The sequence below is a fragment of the Chionomys nivalis genome, chromosome 5, assembly GCF_950005125.1.
Source record: "Chionomys nivalis chromosome 5, mChiNiv1.1, whole genome shotgun sequence".
Classification (NCBI taxonomy): Eukaryota; Metazoa; Chordata; class Mammalia; order Rodentia; family Cricetidae; genus Chionomys; species Chionomys nivalis.
In genome coordinates this window covers 38,797,806-38,816,727 of record NC_080090.1, presented here as the reverse complement: position 1 = coordinate 38,816,727, position 18,922 = coordinate 38,797,806, and positions in this window count along the sequence as shown.

Genomic DNA, 18,922 nt, shown 5'->3' with positions numbered 1-18,922 from the left:
GACAACGTTTCTCTGTGTAATAGTCCTGGCTGTCCTCGAACTCACTGATAACTACCTTCCTATGGCTCCGGAGTGCTGGCATTAAAGGCATGCACCATCACTGCTCAGTTATACTATCACTCTTTTACAAGGTTAGAATACTACACCAACAGGTAGTAACATATTCATACTCTTAGAATGGTATATCTTTCTGCCTTCATCAGATTATCAGAGACCCACAATGGATCAAGAAAAAGAATAAGAAACTTGAAGGGCTCAGGAGCAAATGGCATCTCTGTATCAACATCTCTCCTTCTCACAGCTCACCGATCTTTGTCAAAGAAAGTGTGGAGAGATTAGAACAGGAGTGGATAACTACACCTAACCAGTGTTTTCCTGACATGACAGGTGGTTGTACATATACACTCACTGCATTTGTGAAGCATCATACTACCTGCACAAGCTCATGCCAAAGGGAATCTCAGCATATTGCGGTAAAAGATGTCCAGAAACAGCCAGCACCAGCACAGGGGGAGAGGAGGACAACTTAGGGCTCACACACCTTGATGTTTTACAACTCTATTTCAATTATGTAAGTAAGGTTCTTCATTCTAATTGGAGATACTGCTCAACACTTACACCCCATGACTAATATCCACTTAAAATAAACGTGCTTCTCTAGCTTCCAAAGTGAGTCAAATTCTGTGTCCAGCCCAGCATTGTGAATTCTGCCATGACTGATAAGTTTTGCTTCAGTTTGTGTTCAGCCTGTATTAATCTTGTCTTCTCCTGTTAAAGCTGTACAGTGAAGCTCTAATTTCAGAATGCAGATTTGAATTTTGAAATATTGTTTTGATTGCTTCTTAATAGTGTTTCTATGGAAATTTGCAGTTTTCTCCTTTTTGTCTGTCTTTTCATAGTCTTACAAAGTATATTTAACATAGTGGTTTTAGTGGCCTTCTTTGTAAATTAAAACACCTAAACTCCTACTGGCATTTTTCCCTGGCTTTCACTTTCAGTCAACTGGACTGGATAGTTTATTGAACCATATAATTTCTTGTCAGGCGTCAGATAATGACATGGGTAATAAATTACAGATGCTATGAAAAGTTCTCATCTTCCAAAGGAGTAAAATCTCTGTTGTTAGGGAGCTCATCTACACTCTGCAGTATCAGTTCAACTGGTCTGGTGAGTTTTGCTAACAATGAAGCATTACCCAATTTATTATCAATTTCACATTTTTTTTTCCTGTGGGGTCTTTTAGATTTTCTATTTAAATATTTATCAACAGATAACAATGATTGATTGATTTGGTTAACTTTGATTTTTATGACTTCTTATTTCTCTTTCTGTTATTAATATATTTATTTTTATTACTTTCCATGATGATTAAATTGGCTCATTAATCTAATGTAGATTATTGTTTTTACCATTTCTTTCCTTGCACTGATGGGAATCTACACTGCACTTGCCTTCCACCATTGTTGCCATACATGTCAACCCTACTCATATGTATTTAACCTCACAAAGTAATTGTTTCTACTAATTATTGATTCATATAGTTGACATTTATTTATATTTAACATTTGCCATGGTTGTGGTGATCATGTATATCTTTGTCTTCTACTGGGATTTTTTTCTGAAAATTTCTTTTTTTATTTTTTCCTTTCAGCCAAATAACTTACTGAAGAAATCTCTCTCATATCATTTATTCAAAATCTCCTTACTTAATATCTCACTATTTAGAAAATGAATTTTTCTTCAGGGATAGCTGTGTTGACATATTCAATACACTATTTTCTTTTCATGTTTACTGCTACTGTTCTAAAGTTTACAAAAATGTTATTTAATTTCTGTTTAGATTAGAAAGGTCTATAAATACAATGCATATATGCATGCTTGGTTAGTTTGTGATCATCTTGTTTGAAGATCACAGAAAGTTTACAGAAGTAGCTTATTTTACGTTGGTTTTAAAGAATAGGTGCTCAGTCTTAAAACTTAGTGTCTGCTTCATGACTGCTCTCTTCCCTTTTCAAAATATTTTTATTTGGTTACACGTGTGTCATCTGCTTTTGAAGATCATCTTACCTCAGCCTCTCTGTGACTCGGTATGAAAATCTGTCTTGACTGTCCCTTCAAGCTTTCTAGTATTTTTTATTGTTAACTACTTACCTCCCATTTCCAATTGCAGTTGTATTTTTTTCTTAGAAATCCTACTTTTATTTGGAAGGAAAGGGATGCATCAAGCAAATTAAATTAGTGATCAGAAAGTTGACATAAATGAATTAGTGGACAATTAAGTAAAGCTTAATTGGGATATGATGCTTGGATGGTACAAATAATAGTTTCCTAAATGTTTTGTTGTTGTTTGTTTCCTATTTTTGTTGCAAAGGAACTTATTCCTATTAGTGGAAATCGGGAAAAAAATGGGATATAATCAAGTATCAGGTTATTAACACATAATCAATTAACTCAAAAAATAGAGATCGTTATACTGGTGACTAAAATTTCATGTATGCTTTCAGTTACTTTAAATTTTCTGAATTTTTTAAGAAAGAGAAATGTCACCTTGAGTGATCTCATAAGGTGCAATCTTGAGTTCACATGTGAGAGAAAATGAATATTTCAAATGTTTCCATAATATAGTTAAGTAACGTAAATTGGTCAAGATGCCTACCATCTGCTGTGCCTTGGCAGAAGCTGATTGAAACAAAAGCTTACATCTCACAGTGGCTTACATCCTGTCAGTTGTGTCTGTAAACAGATTGAGTTGTTGGCCACTATGAAAACCTAAAGGCTCCACTGATCTTCATCGAACCTGTTTCCACTGAGCTGGCTAACAGAACACACAAATATTTACCCAGATATGGACAATCAACAGAGGCAATTTATGCAAATGCTGATTGTGGTAGGAGAGACTGGTGAGTGTTTTACATTAGAACATATCTCCTTTGATACACTTATTATCTTTCCTTCATTAAATAATACCTGAAGTGAACAATATAAACAGTGGTGAGAATATTTTATAAAAGTTTCTATAATTCTGGTAGTTAATACTTCAATTTTAGCAAATGCAAAATTGTCTTTAAGTTTTACCAATATATAGAAAGACAAGATATGTGAACAACAACAACAACAAAATATATCAGCAACCTAAACAGAAAGAAAATGAAAACAAAACCTTCATTGCATTTTAAATTTCGTTCACCAGGAAATTTTCAGCAGTATATTAGTATTTTTCTTATTTTCATGAGGGATATTCATCAATGTTTTTATAAACTTTGTTGCCATCACTAAACCTGTCCACCTAGATGTAATTGTAATCAATGATTTGTTTAAACATACTCCTAACACAGTGGGTTTTGTCTTGTCTATCCACTCCTATGATAAAATCATTACTTTCCTGTCAACACTATTGAGTCAACTCAAATCTATGGTGCTGCTGCTTATCCTCTTAACCAACTCAGGGTCTTACACACAGCATCACTGACCAGTCTCAATTTTGTGAGCATGTTTACTCATTTCTTTCCTTGATTTGCTCATAATGAAAAAAATTGCTATCTGCATATGTTATATGTCCTAAAAATATCTTTACATTGATCTGTAATTTCGGTGCCAGCTTAGTTCTATAAAATGTCAGACTCAAAATGATTTTATTTCCGAAATGTAGGTTTTTCTTCCAGTGACTTCTGTAACTTATCATAATTTTTTTAATATTGCTGCTAACAACTCTGGTGTCAATATAATTTAAATTGTTTTCTAAATCCTGATTTTTTTTTCTGCTGGGTGTATTGCACTCTGCCTCAGGAATTTGAAAATGTTCTTGAACCCCAGTGTGGGACTATCTCATCCATCTAATTTGACAGTAAAATTTGACAGTGCCAACAGAGCTTATTTAAATTTGCATACAAATTTTTCTTTATTCTTTTAATAGATTCCTCTCTCTGCATTTTCTCTAAATGTTTCTGATTATTCATGCTCTCATCAGACACTGGCTGATGGTTCTTTGTCCTTCATTGCTCTTTAATTAGTCACTTCACATTTGTGGAGTCTTAATTGGTTCTTCCAGCTCTTTAATTTCCTCCTTAACCAGGTCAATGGTACTTAACTACTATGATGACAGTAAATATATAAACCTTATATTTTAATTTGAAAAGCTATTTATATATTTTATGCCAACATAATCTTTTAATTTTATGACTTCCTTTCTTTATCCCATGATTTCAACTCATGAGTAAAACACTGGTAATTTGCATGCAATTGGTCTTCAATCTCATAGGGAGTGGCACCATTAGGAGGTACGGTCTTGATGTAGATGTGGTTGAGGAGGCTGCCTTTGAGGTCTAACTTTTGCTCAAGCTTCACTCATTGTGACACTCAGTCCACTTCCTGGTTTTTGCAAGATGAAGACTCTCAACTACTTTTCCATCATTGTATCTGCCTACATAACACCATGTCCCGCCATGATGATAATGGACTGAACCTCTGAACTATAAGCGAGTCACCCCAATTAAATGTTGTCCATTCTAAGAGTTTCTGTGGCCATGGTGTCTTTTCACAGCAATAGAAACCCTAACTAAGACAACAGTAATTCTTACTTTAAATCTTCCATTTCTCTCATGGCTATATATTAGTAGAAAGACATCTACCTGTTTTTTGAAGTTACATAATAGTCCATTGTTCAGAAATATTTGATTAAATCCCTGTACTAAACTTGTATCTCTTCTGTTATTTTTACAGTTACACAGAGCACTGTAGTCAGCAACAGTGCATATGTGTATTTTTCATATTTGAAGGTTCAGAATTTGTTAAAGTGGTATTAGAAAGTCAAAAGAAAAATGTACATGTAATTTTGTCAGACTTCCATTGTTTCTAGAGAAGAACAATCCAAGGGATATCACATTCCTAATGGAAAGATCCAGTTCCTTAGAACTTTGACCTGAAAATGTGACTACATACACTTAGAATTTTTTAATAAGTTGATACATGGGATATAAAACAAGTATTTTAATTAGAACTGCTCTAACTATACAAGACTATGAAAAGTTGCACCTCATTTTGGTGCTCAGCATTGAATTTAGTGATGCAGGTGGGTCTTGTATCTTATCTGTTGCTTTCATTGGTTAACTAATAAAGAAAACTGCTTGGCCTGATAGGACAGAAAATTAGGTAGGCGGAGTAGACAGAACAGAATGCTGGGAGAAAGAAGCCGAGTCAGGCAGTCGACATGATTCTCCCACCAGACACAGATGCAGGTTAAGATCTCCCTGGTAAGCCACCTCGTGGGGCTACACAGAATATCAGAAATGGGTTAGATCAATAAGTAAGGGCTAGCCAATAAGAGGCTAGAACTAATGGGCCAGGCAGTATTCAAAAGAATACAGTTGCCGTGGTGTAATTATTTCGGGTAAAGCTAGCTGGGTGGCGGGACGCAGCCCTGCCGCTGCCTATTACAATTTAGTTTGCTCTACCACTAGCTAAACCCATAACACTTTTATTTTCTTCCTATTTATTGTTTTTTTTTTAAGTTTTTGACAATTTGGTATAATATATTTTGATTCTATTCATTCTGTCTCCTCCCACTTTTTTTTCCTCATTCAATCACTACTCCTTTCACACATGGGTTTGTAAACAATTCCCCCATTAAGGTCAGTTTGTGATACTCAAATGGTTTTGAATGTATGGCTTTCTAACTGGAGCATGATCACGTGTCTAGTAGCTATATTTTAAAAAAAAAACTAACTTTTTCTCTTGCAGCACCTAATAATTGCTGATAGTTCCTTTCCTAGGAGCTACTCCCTTCATGATAGGATTTGGTCTTGTGTAGGCTTGCACAGGTCTTGTGAAAGCTGCCACAATGCTGTGAGTGCTTGCGTGCATTTGTATAATTGCCTCATTGTGTTCAGAAAATGCTATTTCCATGAATTTATATACTGCCTCTGGCTCTGACTTTCCTTCTTCTCAGCTGCAGTGGTCCCTCAAATGTGATAGAGCAGGTGTGGTATGCATGTTCCATTTAGGGCAAATATTCTGTAGGATCTTGTCTTCTGCTCCTTGGCCAGTAGTGGGTCTCTGTGGTGATCATTGTTTTCTCTCTGATGAGAGTTGAGAGATGCCTTAATATAAGGCTATATGAGTTACTTTAAAACTTATGCACATTCTTAAATATATAGATAGAATCTGCTCTGTCCATATAATGTCACTGTTTTTATGTTAAAAATATTAGTCCATTAGCGAGATGATTTTATGCCAGTTTGTCATGTCTCTTTTAAACTATATCTATGAGGAATTTTTCATATAATTTTTTCCAAATGAAAAAATCTTTCAGAAAACTATTCATGCACTTAGTCATAATTTTTAAGTGGCCTTTCAGTCACACTTAGGAAGATCCTTTTTTGTGCCGGGATTAGAGAGTAAATAACCATGTTTCCCTTTACTATTTAAAAAAGTGGTGTTTTACATTTAGATCTTGAGTTAGTTTTATGTCAGCAGCACAGGGGATGGATTTAATTTTATCTTTTATTCTTTGTGCAAGTAAACTTTGATATTTTTTAATGAAAAAAATAAAAAGATGAGGTAAGAAGTTACTGTATTGACAAAGCATGTTTACTTCTCACAGAGCTCTACCACTTCTTTGTATTTTACTCCAAAGATTTCAGGTATATTCATTAACCAGCACCACATGTTACCTAGGTATATTTTAGTATTTTGATTTAGCCTATGTTCATTTATTTTTGAGATTTCCTAAGCACACATTACAGATTTATTTTTCCACAAGAACTCTAGTATCACTTTGTCTAGCTCTATTACAAATCATTTTACTTTGGGATAATCTCCCCTTTCAATCATTTTTTCTTTTTCTGATGCTGGAAATAGAAACCAATGTTTATTCATACCTGACAAACACTCTACCACTAGACTATGTCCATAGACTTTAATCCTCCTCCTCTTTCTCATCATTTTGTGTTTTAAACTGGATGTCATTAAGTTGCCTAGACAGGCCAGAACTTTTAATCATTTTGATTCAGTGCCCACCTCCCTAGACCCTGAAGTAGTTGAGATTATAGCAGACACACAGTGTTTTGGTTCTTTGGGGTATATTTAATGATTCTTTATAATACTCAGACATTAATTCAATATGAATCTAGATCTTTACAATATTGGATTAATCTATTCACTAAGAAGGGGAATACTTCCATTTGTCCATCTATTTTAATACGTTAGGACTTTTAAGGTGATCTTTCATTTTACCTTCTTAAGAACAGTAGAAATCTTTGATGTCCAGCATTACTACTGTAAACAGCCTCAGCATGACAAGGTTGTATTTACATAGACATCACAATTTGTTTGTTTTTAATTAGAGGGCATGGGGTTTCACTTTGTAACTTAAAATAACTTGGATCTCCTATGATTACCCTCCTGTCTCAGCTGTCTAAGTGTTGAGATTATCAGTGTGAACCACTTGGCCCAACTAGATGTCATTTGAAACTAACCTTTAAATATTCACATAATGTTTGACAAAAATATTTCAAAATAGTTTTGTTCTTTTGATCAAAATGCCTGCATCTTCTAGTATTTCTTCCAAAGCCATCTCAAAGCAACAATTACTGTTCACTTTCTGCAAAGTTCGTATTTGGGTTTTCTAATGAACCAGATTGGATACAGTTCCAATTCTTTCAATTCTGTATTTACTCAGCACACTTTGAAAGGTCATCCATTCTACAAGATCTGTCAGTATTCATTACTTTAGAGGTAAATACTGTGAAATATTGTGGACCCAAGCTATCTTATTCGTTTATATAGGGATAATATTTGTTCTAGACCAACTTTGGGATCTTTGTGTCATGCTACATAAACACTGTGCATACATGTTTTATATGTTCTTAGGGCAAATTTAAAATTAGGGGCATCTCATTTTTATTCTTACACCGTGTTTTCTCTACACACTTTGAAAATAACTTCTGTTTGATGCAATTCAAATTGTCTACTATTTTCTTTTGTTTTCTGAGGAATACATGTCATGTCTGAGACATTAAAGTAGGTCCAAAACCAGAAATTCTTTTTCCTCAGTTCTCATATTTTATTGTTAACATTTATTGTCAAACAGTATGAAGATAGATGATGAATTTTTAACGGGTCATTTTTTCTGCTTTGAGTACTTTAGAGTTGTTCTTTCTCATTCCTTCATCACTTGTATTGAGGGGTAGACATGCATCTTCATGGGTCCTCCTACGGAACCCTGTGATCATCATGCTGCTTGATACACATCTTCTTAGGTCCTCCTTCTATGGAAATTGTAATCATCATGCTGTTTTCAAGCTTTATGATTTGTTTTCATTTTCTTGTCTTTTTGCTGTGACATGACTGTGGCTCTATCTGTGTTCATCCTACTTGGAATCTGATTAGATTCCTGAGATGTGAACATCTATTTTTCTTGTTTATTTGCTATATATCTAAATTAACCATTTTTAGTATAATTGCAAAATTTTCTGTTATTGCTTCTTTGAACATTTTTCTTCTTCTTTCATTTTAATCATATGGCATTCTCTTCTAAGTATCTGACAACCTGGGGGTTTCTCCTGTAAACTATCCTGTAAACAGGTTAGGATGTATCTTTTTAGTTCATGGATGGTATTCAGGTTTCCTTCACTGTTGTATCTACTGTTTTTCCAGTGTTTCAGGACTGTGCTTTCATATACATAAATCAGATAACGTCTCTTCTTTAAAATAAGAAGCTTCTCCTAGCACAGAGGCTTGTGACAGTCATTGTGGTCCAAGTATTTCCAATGAGCAAACTTTAGGTGCATGTAGTATGGCGCTTGTCAGATGGGATCCATGACCTCTGAACGATACTCATCTCATACTTAGTATTATAAATAGGACTCTGTGGAAAGAATATTTGGTTGAAGTCCTCATTATGCCAGTGAGCAAGCCCTCTGTGCTGAGTGTACAAAGTGTCCTGATTTCTGTGTTCCAGTCATGTACTGATGATTAGGTATCCTGCTGAGCAGGCATGCAATGGGAGACAGAGTTTCCAGTATTACAGACTTTCTTGCACATTTCTAAATCTAAAGCAATGTGAAATATAAGCATGTGTCTCTTCACTACTGTTTGCCCTTAGGACCCTATACACTCTTTTATTGATTTAAAAGTAAGTCTGCTAGGTCTTTGGGGGAGTAAGTCTCCAGTAGTCTCTACACCACTTCCCAGAGTTTGCACTCTAGCTACTGATGTCCTGTAGTATTTTGTATTATTATCTTACACAATATTTTTACATTATAACTTTATTTTTTTCAATGCTTATTTAGGATTTCTTGGGTACTCTAAAAAATCTTGTACTAGAAAATCTTTACCTGCTGTTTATCATTCTTACATTTCCAAAATGTCTAATTACATTGATTAGTATATCGAGTATGATGTTGAGAAAACATAAGAGACATCCTTGCATTGTTACTTATGATTATAGAGAAAGTTCCAGCTTCCCCATTGAGATGTTAGAATTAAAGCTAGAAAGATAGTCTATGAGGCAGAGGCACAAGACCTGAATTCGGTTCCAGGGACTGCAAAGGGGAAGGAAAGATCCCTGTCCTCAATGTTGTCCTTTGACTACCACACATATGTAAATCATCCAACACACACAATAAATAAAAAATACAACAAAATTTAAATTTTAGAAGATGTTAGATTTCCAATAATATATATACAATTTCCCACCAAAGTCTTCATGAACAGAGATAATAATGAGTATAATTGATCCTGATTTATTGAGTGACATCACATGGAATCCTAAGGTATCATGTATGATGTGAATACATAATTACATCCTTCTTGGTGCATTCTGATAACTGTTTATTATATTCTTGAGCAATATGTGTTTCCTACTTTGTTTTGAGGAGTATGTTATGAATATTTACGAAGAATGTTCAAGTGGTCTTACAGGGGTCTTTTGTGTCTGTGAGATTTTTTTAAAAAATATTTATTTATTTATTATGTATACAATGTTGTCTGTGTGTATGCCTGAAGGCCAAAAGAGGTCACCAGACCTCATTACAGATGGTTGTGAGTCACCATGTGGTTGCTGGGAATTGAAATCAGGACCTTTGGAAGAGCAGGCAATGCTCTTAACTACTGAGCCATCTCTCCAGCCCCTGTCTATGAGATTTTAGATAGTGTTTCTGCTTCATAGTAGTGAGATATTTTTATTTCTTCTTTACATTGAGTGTCTGCTCTATATACTCATTATTTTTCATTCACAAATTTTAAAATATAAACAAATTCATCTTTTCTCAGGTGATGTTCTTACGCTGTATTTATTTTATGTTCTGTATTTCTAAATAATATTAATAGCTAATGTTATCTTTTAATAGATAATACCAATAGTTGTTTTAACAGTCTTTCTACTTACCTTATAACAGTTTAAAGCTAGTTTGAATATTTGTGCCTTTTCTTTACAGTGTAAACAGTGTAGAGTGGTGTTTTCTTCTTGTACAATTTCTGACTATATTGTAGTTCTTATTAGGGGTATCGTTAAACTCATCACATTAATAATTATTTTTCTAATTTACCTTTGTTCCCTTCTCTTTTCTGTCCGTTTTCTCACAGCATACTTGTTTTATCATCAGTTTTGTTCTTCCTGCCTACCTGACATAAGCAGTACTATCATTTCCCTGTTACGTTTTTAATCTTCCTAATATGTGGCTCTTGATCACTTTCCTTCAATGCATGACTATGTGTCTCTTCTCATCAGTTAACCAGCAAAACCATCACATGGCTTTTTATCACCAGCTAACTGGAAGTTTCTTTCAGTGCTAGAGGCCATGCACACTCTCATGTTTGGCTGTCTCTATATTCTCATTTTCTATAAATATTCATTGTGCTTCAATGCAATGTCTTTCTTCCTTTCGTCAAACACTAAATACTGTAAATCTGTTGAGGTTTTGCATCTATGATTCCTTTTGCATTGCCCCAGATGTTTTCTTGCTTACTCCCTTATTTCATTTATGCATGTTCCCTGATGGCTTTTCTTCAGAAATCCTCTCGTTGATTATGCTATGCCAGCCACTTTGCCCCAATTTACACTCTATCCCCTCATTTCATTTTAGCTGAGAAAAACATTTATCTTAAAGTGACCTCACGATGTACATTTATTTATTATCTCTTATCTCTACTAGACACTCAACTTTTCAGGAACAAGGATTTCACACAGTTTAGCTAACATGGCACCTCTGAACTGTATGAGTTCATGGATCATAGTTAATACTAAAAAATATGCACTCAATGAACTATTTTCTTGACACCGGAAAGAAGATTATCTTTGAGTTTTCAGTCAAATGCTGCTAGACCAGCAACCTTTCTCTAATTGCCCCTTCTGTTCCATCACATCTCAAGGCCTTGGTTATCTATTTTGCATGACCAATCCAACCCATGAAGTCATTGTTCTAACTTGTGACTGATATATCTGTATCAGTTACATGACTTCTAACAGAAAGGTTGAAGGCATGTAGTAAGTTCAATAGCAGCTGGAATATAGGTCTAGAAGCACTCATAGCGTAGGCATAGGCATATTACTTCCTCAGTAACTCTCTCTCTCTCTCTCTCTCTCACACACACACACACACAGAGAGAGAGAGGGAGGGGGGAGGAAATTTCCCCTTTCTTCAGTTTTTTATTCTTTCTGTGTTTTCCCTTGAATATATATGTGCATGCTAGTGCAATAGCTCTTCCTCAAATTGCTGACATTATACTCTCTATTTTCTTATGCTCAAAATGGAATCTGTTAAGATATTCTCCCATTTTTCAACCAGAGGCCTATTTCCTATAAATGCCAATTACTCACCCAGGGATCCAACAGCCAGGTAAGCAAGCAGTCCCCATAGACAGACTATATCTCAACATATTCACTTATTTTCTTAGAGAAGCCTCCATATTAAACAGGAAATTTCAGCATTAATTTTCTTTTTACTCTAGTTTCTAGTCACAGTGCCACATGAAGCCTTGATATATTCCAAACCTTTCACACAATCATCTGAATATCCATATAATACTATCTCCTTAATGTCAAACCTCCACGGGCTCCTGATACTTCAACCAGCTGATAGAGAAAAGGAAAGATTTCTAACTCACAGAAGGTGTTGCGCATCTGTGAAATTTCCTCTTTCTGCCAAATGAGAGGAGTTGTGCAGTCGTACTGCAGATGTGGACTTGGGGGATAGTCGGTCCTATTTAGCATAGCAATCTCTGAAGACAACGCTAAAGGAACTAAGATCTGGGTGCTGGATTTTGTCGCCTGTAGGAAGGACTGGAAAAGTACTTGAATATGTAACAATAGGCCTTCTTTCCACCCATGCACATCAGGATGAAATCTCATGCAAGGTGCTGTTATAAATATATTACAAATAAGATAACCAATCCTATAGGCAGATGTTACTAAGTACTTGAATTATTTTAAATTTCTTTATGTTAGAGAAAATATTAGTAATAGTACAAAAATTAACTTAACATTTACACTATATTAAAGTAGAGAGACTGACTTGCTACCTTATCTGTATGGTATTCATGTAGTTCTAGAGACTGTAAGATAGAATCTAGAATATGAATTCAGAGTATGCAGCATTTGACATTTTAGGCTGACTAATTTTACATTGTGGCAGCTGCCATTATCTGTCTCAAAAATTTTCTAACTTGTAAGTGATTAGTTTGGGCAAAACACACTTTTACTTCTATCTTTCAGGTTACATAATTAAAATGCTTATGGACTATGAAATGATTATGAGTTCTTCTGCATCCCTCTGCAAACCTGTTGGAAGACTGAAGAACAAGGTGGTCACATTCAGCACAATATCAACCCCAACTTCCTTCTCTCCAAGTTTCTGTACTGGCTGCTTTCCTCTGACTATGACAATATATCTGACAAGAATAACTTCAGGAAGCTGAGTTTATTGTGATCGTTTAAGGTGACAAAGCATCATAGCTTTGAAATCATGGTGACAGGCACCGAAACTATCCTGGTCACAGAGACTCTCAGTCAATAGTAGGCAGTGCACAGGATCTGAAGCTGTGAAGATTCCACCTCCTACAGGACCCACTAATAACCTGAACAAAGCAACTAAATGGGGATCCAGTCTTCAGATCCATGAGCTTCGGTGGAATACTTCATTTTCAAGCCACAGTCAAAAGTTTCATGTAGCAGGTAACACCAATAATAAAAGTGATGTATCTGAATATAAAGAACTCTTAAAAGTCACTAGCAAATGAATCAATTTAATCATAAAGCAGGAAAAACACTTGTGAGACAATTTTCTGAAGAGCATATAGAGTACATTTGAAATAAAGAAAATCCAACTTGAGTTCAAGAAATGAAAACTAGATCAACAATGAGATATCAGTACAAAACTATCAGATCACAAATATATAACAAAAAGTTACTAAGCACTAGGAAACACATTTGTACAAATTAATTGCAGGAGGAAGCCTGAAAGTTACATAGAAAAAAAAGAAGTTGATGCAATTGTTGAAGCTCATTAAGTTGAAATAATACAACTAGTAAATGAAAAGCAGAAATATACTTGATTGAGCGAATTTAAAGGCTCAACAAGTTGGAGAAGAAACATGCTGACTTCTATAAAGAACTTGCACGAACAAAAAAATGGAAGGAAAAATTAAGCAACTTGTTTGTGATCTAAGTGAAATTCGGAAAGAAATGTGATGTTGGTGGGAACAAATTTAACTGAAATGGACCAACAGACCTATTGTAAAAATGAGTAAATACTGTAACAGTAGTAACTGATTTTGAAAATGAGTATTACTGATTTTGAAATGTCTCTTTCCACACATTTCATTATGAATTTTCAGGAGACTTGATAAAATAATTGTATGTGTATGTTTTATAGTAAACTATTGATAATTATATATATTAGAATAACCTATCATAATAACTAGATTACAAGCACTTTTTCTTGTCTTTGTCCTGTATGTACCTTATTGTTAATTACACATTTATTTGCAGACTTGTAAAGGAAGGTTAGAATTTGAGTATAGGGGAGAAAGTAATCATTATTGTTAATTTGTGCTAGTGCAGAACTAATTATATTTATAGGTTCTCCTTTAGTTGATGTAACTCTAGTTTCAAAGTGTCTATAACATGTAGTCAAAAGAAATATTTAAAGTCAATATGATTAAAAAATGTGTTGTCATTCTGAAAGAGAAAAAGAAAAAAAAAGATAGACCAGGAGTGGGCAGCAATTTCATAAACAATGTCCATGAGTCTATAATCATTTCAAAGCAGAAATTCAAAAATCAACAAAACCCAAATCATACTTTCTTAATGTAAATGTTAAGATTTGTTATCAAAAAGTCATTCTATACTCTAACAGACCCCAATGTCATTCCATCTTTATAAAGAGCCTGCTTCATCACTTTCAAATAAGAAATGATTACATTTGCCTCAGAAGATTGGCATGAAGGTTCAGTGAGATGATGCAAGGGTTTGATGCCTGTGACATAAGTGCTGGGACCACAGCAATCAGAGGCTGCACCATTTTCACTGTGTACAAACCTGGTTCTGAAGTCTATTACTATTTCAATTTCAGCAAATATTTTTCTTTCAAGTACCAGATATGAAGTACGTTTTTTGCTCGAGAATCATGCTGTCTCAGCAGCAACTACTCAACTCCGTTGCAAAAATCAAATAAAATGAAAAAAAAAAAAATTGCCGCAGGCAATGTATAACGTCTTAATAAAACTTTATTTATAAGCATGTACTTTTCTGGGCTTACAAAAGACACGAGCAAAACTAACAGGTGGAAGCAAGGCTGTGGGTGAAAGTAAAAAGTAAAGCAACTATGAATAATCTGTTATTAAAAACAGATGACAGAGTGGCCAAGCTGTAAATGTGGTCGGGGTTAATGTGGGAGCTGTAAATGTGGTCGGGGTTAATGTGGTCGGAGTTAAGGTGGGAGACCTTCTACTTTAAGAATTTTTCACATAAGCAATGCGAAGCTATTAAATGGTTTTAAGTTTTCATCCTCTAAGGAGACAACTAAAGATCTTTACAGCATGATCATATTTATTTCAGGTTCTGCTTCTAGTGTGTATATGTTTGACAACTGAAATATAACCAATAAAATGATATGAAATTCTAATCTATAAATTTCAATTTCTCTACTAAGCAATTTTGTAGCTTTCAATAATAGAAAACAAGCTATTAATTGCAGAGTTATTTCTAGTTGAAGAAATCAGTATAGTCAATATAGAGATGCACATACACATTCAAGAGCACACACACACCGCTGAAAGTTGCCTCTATCTGTTTTAATATATTAACAGAAAGAAACATTTCTTTAAATGCTTATGAAAAGTAAAAGCTAGCTAGCTGGAGTGTCCTAAGAAAACAAGAGATTTGACCATAAATAACGGCAGTAACTGAGATTTCAGTCCAGCAAATGTCATAGAAGTACAAGGCAGATTCTGCATTTGTCTGCTGGCTGCTCTCTCCTGTATATTCCCTGTACATAAATCTGGAAGCTCCAGAGATTGTATGGAGAAAGATGGTAACATTTAAACACCCTTCAGAATGATAAACACTTAGAAAGTCCTCATGGTGTGCATGGAGTAGAGTTCTTTTTTGAATCATTCTTCTTTTTCTGGATTTGATATTGTGTACTCTCTTCTATTTAACATGTGCCTTATGTGGTGCTAAGCCAAACCCATGGCTACATCTCTTCTGGGAAGACAGGAAAAATTCTTTCATTTTCAGCACGAGAGGGATAACACAGTCTTCCTATGTGGACAAAACAGAACAAAACAGGAGACAGTGAGGACTGAAGTAATTTAAACTGACTTCCTCTTGTCTACTAACAATGTGAACACAGCCTCGTGAATGGGGTCTTTTATGATGGCCAGAGAACATGTCATCCACTCAATGTATTGACATCCTGGAACAAGGGCTCCTGGTGACAGGCTTGGCTATGGTATTTGTCACCATGGGTGCTGTGGGGTTCCTCCAAATGGCTAAAAATAGTTTTTGTTGTTTGTCATAGGTACCGTGTTTCCACACTATGTTACATCAAGAGACACAAGGCATCCACAGGGCTGGCAGTGGGTTTCTTGTGGTTCTCCTATATGCTGTATTTCCATAGAACATTCAATCAAGAGGCAAGGACATTCTCAGGCCATCAACAGGGCGTCCACATGTCTCCTGATTTGCAATGCTGCTGTCAGAGCACTGAAGACAATGGCTAGCATGTCTTTCATTGGAGAATTACAGATGGCCTGTTGGCATTGTGTAAGGATTCTGTTCTTCAGTAGATTTCAGCCCAGCAGTTTATTATCTCTTGGCCATCTTTTCTTTACATTATTATTCATCATTTATGTAATAGAAATTTCTAGTCACATAATTCTTTCTCCATTTCTTACATGCCATAGTTGGGTAAAAACGTGACATTTGTTCTTTATTACAATTTCCCTCTAAATTCTTGGATTTGTAGAACAAATGTTACAGCTGATCTTTTTATTGTGTCTCTACTTCTCCTGGGACTCTTTTAAAGACAACATCCAGCTTTACGTTGTATAATCTCTTTGGGTAGTGCAGTTTCATTCAACACAAGTCTTTCTGCCCCCCCCCCTTTTTTTTAACTTTTTGAACCTTAAATAAATCCAGTCTGGATGACAATTATTTCACTTACTTTTCATTTTTTTCAATGGCTATGCATCACCAGTTTCGAATATTGTATCAAGTTTTCCTTGAGTTATTGACACAGTAATGACGTGAACTGATAAAAATAAGTCTGTCTTCAGAGTAAGGGACACATAGCAAAATGTTGCAGACTCTGTTAAGCAAAGTGAACCATTACTATATCTTAGCTAGAATCAGCAGTATAGCATTTCCAGGGAGGTGGCACTTGGATTAAGAGAACAACTATCTATTAAATAACATTGTACCAATTTCTGGAGAAGGAATTTGTCATTGTGAGTGAGGAATAAAAAAGAAATGCCTGGAAAGAAAGAGAAAAATTTCTGACAGATGCAGGTTGTATGGTGGTAAAGCAGAAGAAATTATCCAATATCAGTCTAAGAATCTCATTATTCATGATTTAGTGCTTTTTGTATATATGGCCTAATCCTACTGGAAATTATTGAGCATGGAAGTTATTGGCTTTGATGAGTAGTTTTCAAAATCCATGTTATGCTGTGGAATTCCCCTCTGAATGCTGTGAATATGCTTTCTTGCCATTGGTTAATAAAGAAGCTGCTTTCAGTCAATGACTTAATAGAATACACCTAGGTGAGAAAATATATATAGAAAGAGTAGGCAGGGTCAGTGAGACACCATTGAGCTGCTGGAGGCAGAACTTTACTGGTGGGCCACAAGCCCCATGGTAAAACATATAATAATAGGAATGGTTAATTTAAGATTTAAGAGCTGGTCAATAAGAAGTGTGAGTTAATAGGCCAAGAAGTGTCGTAATAATACAGTTTCTGTGTGATTATTTCAGTTCTGGGCAGCCAGGAATGAACAAGCAGTCTCTGACAACAATGTTGGATACTGAAATCAAATCACACAGAAAGGAAAATTAATTGGGCACTATTTCTGTTTCAAGGTGAAAAATCGCAAAAATTTGGAAGTCAGTACACCAACTTGTGATATGGTAGTGTGGCAAGTTTCAATTGAAGTGATATTTTAAAAGCCCTTTAATGGTTGATACGGTTGATATCAGAAATCTATTATTATATGCTAAAAATTTATGAATTTTTGGCATTATAATATATCCCTATTAAACAATTTTCCCAGGTGTATTCATAAATATTTAATGTAATAATATTACTGTTTGATCAGATGCTTTCTATCTTGTTTGTGTCTGTCTGTCTGCCTGCCTGCCCATTCATATATGTCTCATGTCTCTGTTCCTGTCTCTCTCTCTTTGTCTCTGTTTCTGTCTTTCTGTGTGTGTGTCAGGAATTTCGTTTGCACTTTTACATTCCACTTCCATTTGCTGCATGTCAAGCAGCTGGAGTTTTTCTACTAAATGCAGATACTCCTTTGCAAATTACCATGAGAAATTAGTATTGTTAAGATAATAATTACACCTGCATTTGGCTAATTTGAGGAGTAATTGCCCAATTTCAGCCACAATTAGTTACTTGGCTGTATTTTTTCAGACATAATTTCAGTGTCATGAGAAACAAACAAATAAATGAATCTATGATGGCCATTCCCTTAGGATTCTCATGCTAATAAGCCTGCCTTCCACACATGCTTGTCCTCACGTGAGTAGTTCATCAAGGCCTCAGAGGACTCCAGGGACTTTCTGGGATGCAAACAACAGAAAAAGTTCTCCCATTGTTTAGTTCTGAAGTGTTCTTTAAGAAGCTCAGTTCGCCTTTTCAAGTTGCTATTTGTGGAAGAGAGGTGAAAAACAAAACAAAAAAAATTCCATAAAATCTGGCTCTGAAAATATGAGAATTGGCTCATGGGGATTAATTTCTTTATTTGTCATCAGACAACATGATGAGCAAACTCAACATCCATCTTTGATTCTCATGACAATCACATTTCAATCACAAAATTGAGTTTTATCTAACATCGCTAGTCTGGACAAAAAGAAACCGTGAGGAAGAAAAGTTTCCCCTTCTATTTTGGGGAGAATCTTATAACTGCATACTGTAATTGTATTGACATCACTCCCCCACCCCTGCTTGCCTTTCTCCTACTCTTCCAGTGCCCCCAAATACCACCCCTTAAATCTATGCCTTTTTAGTCTATAATTATTAGTGCATGTATGTTTTGATTTAGAAAACACAGAGTTACTGCAAAGGAGCAACTGGCTCTATATGTGGTCTGAGAGCTTCCCTACCTCCATCTTATTTTATGAAGTCTATGGCCATGGTGAATCACTTCCTCAGATAGTTTCTTATGTCATTTTGCAGTATCTTTTTCATTTCATGC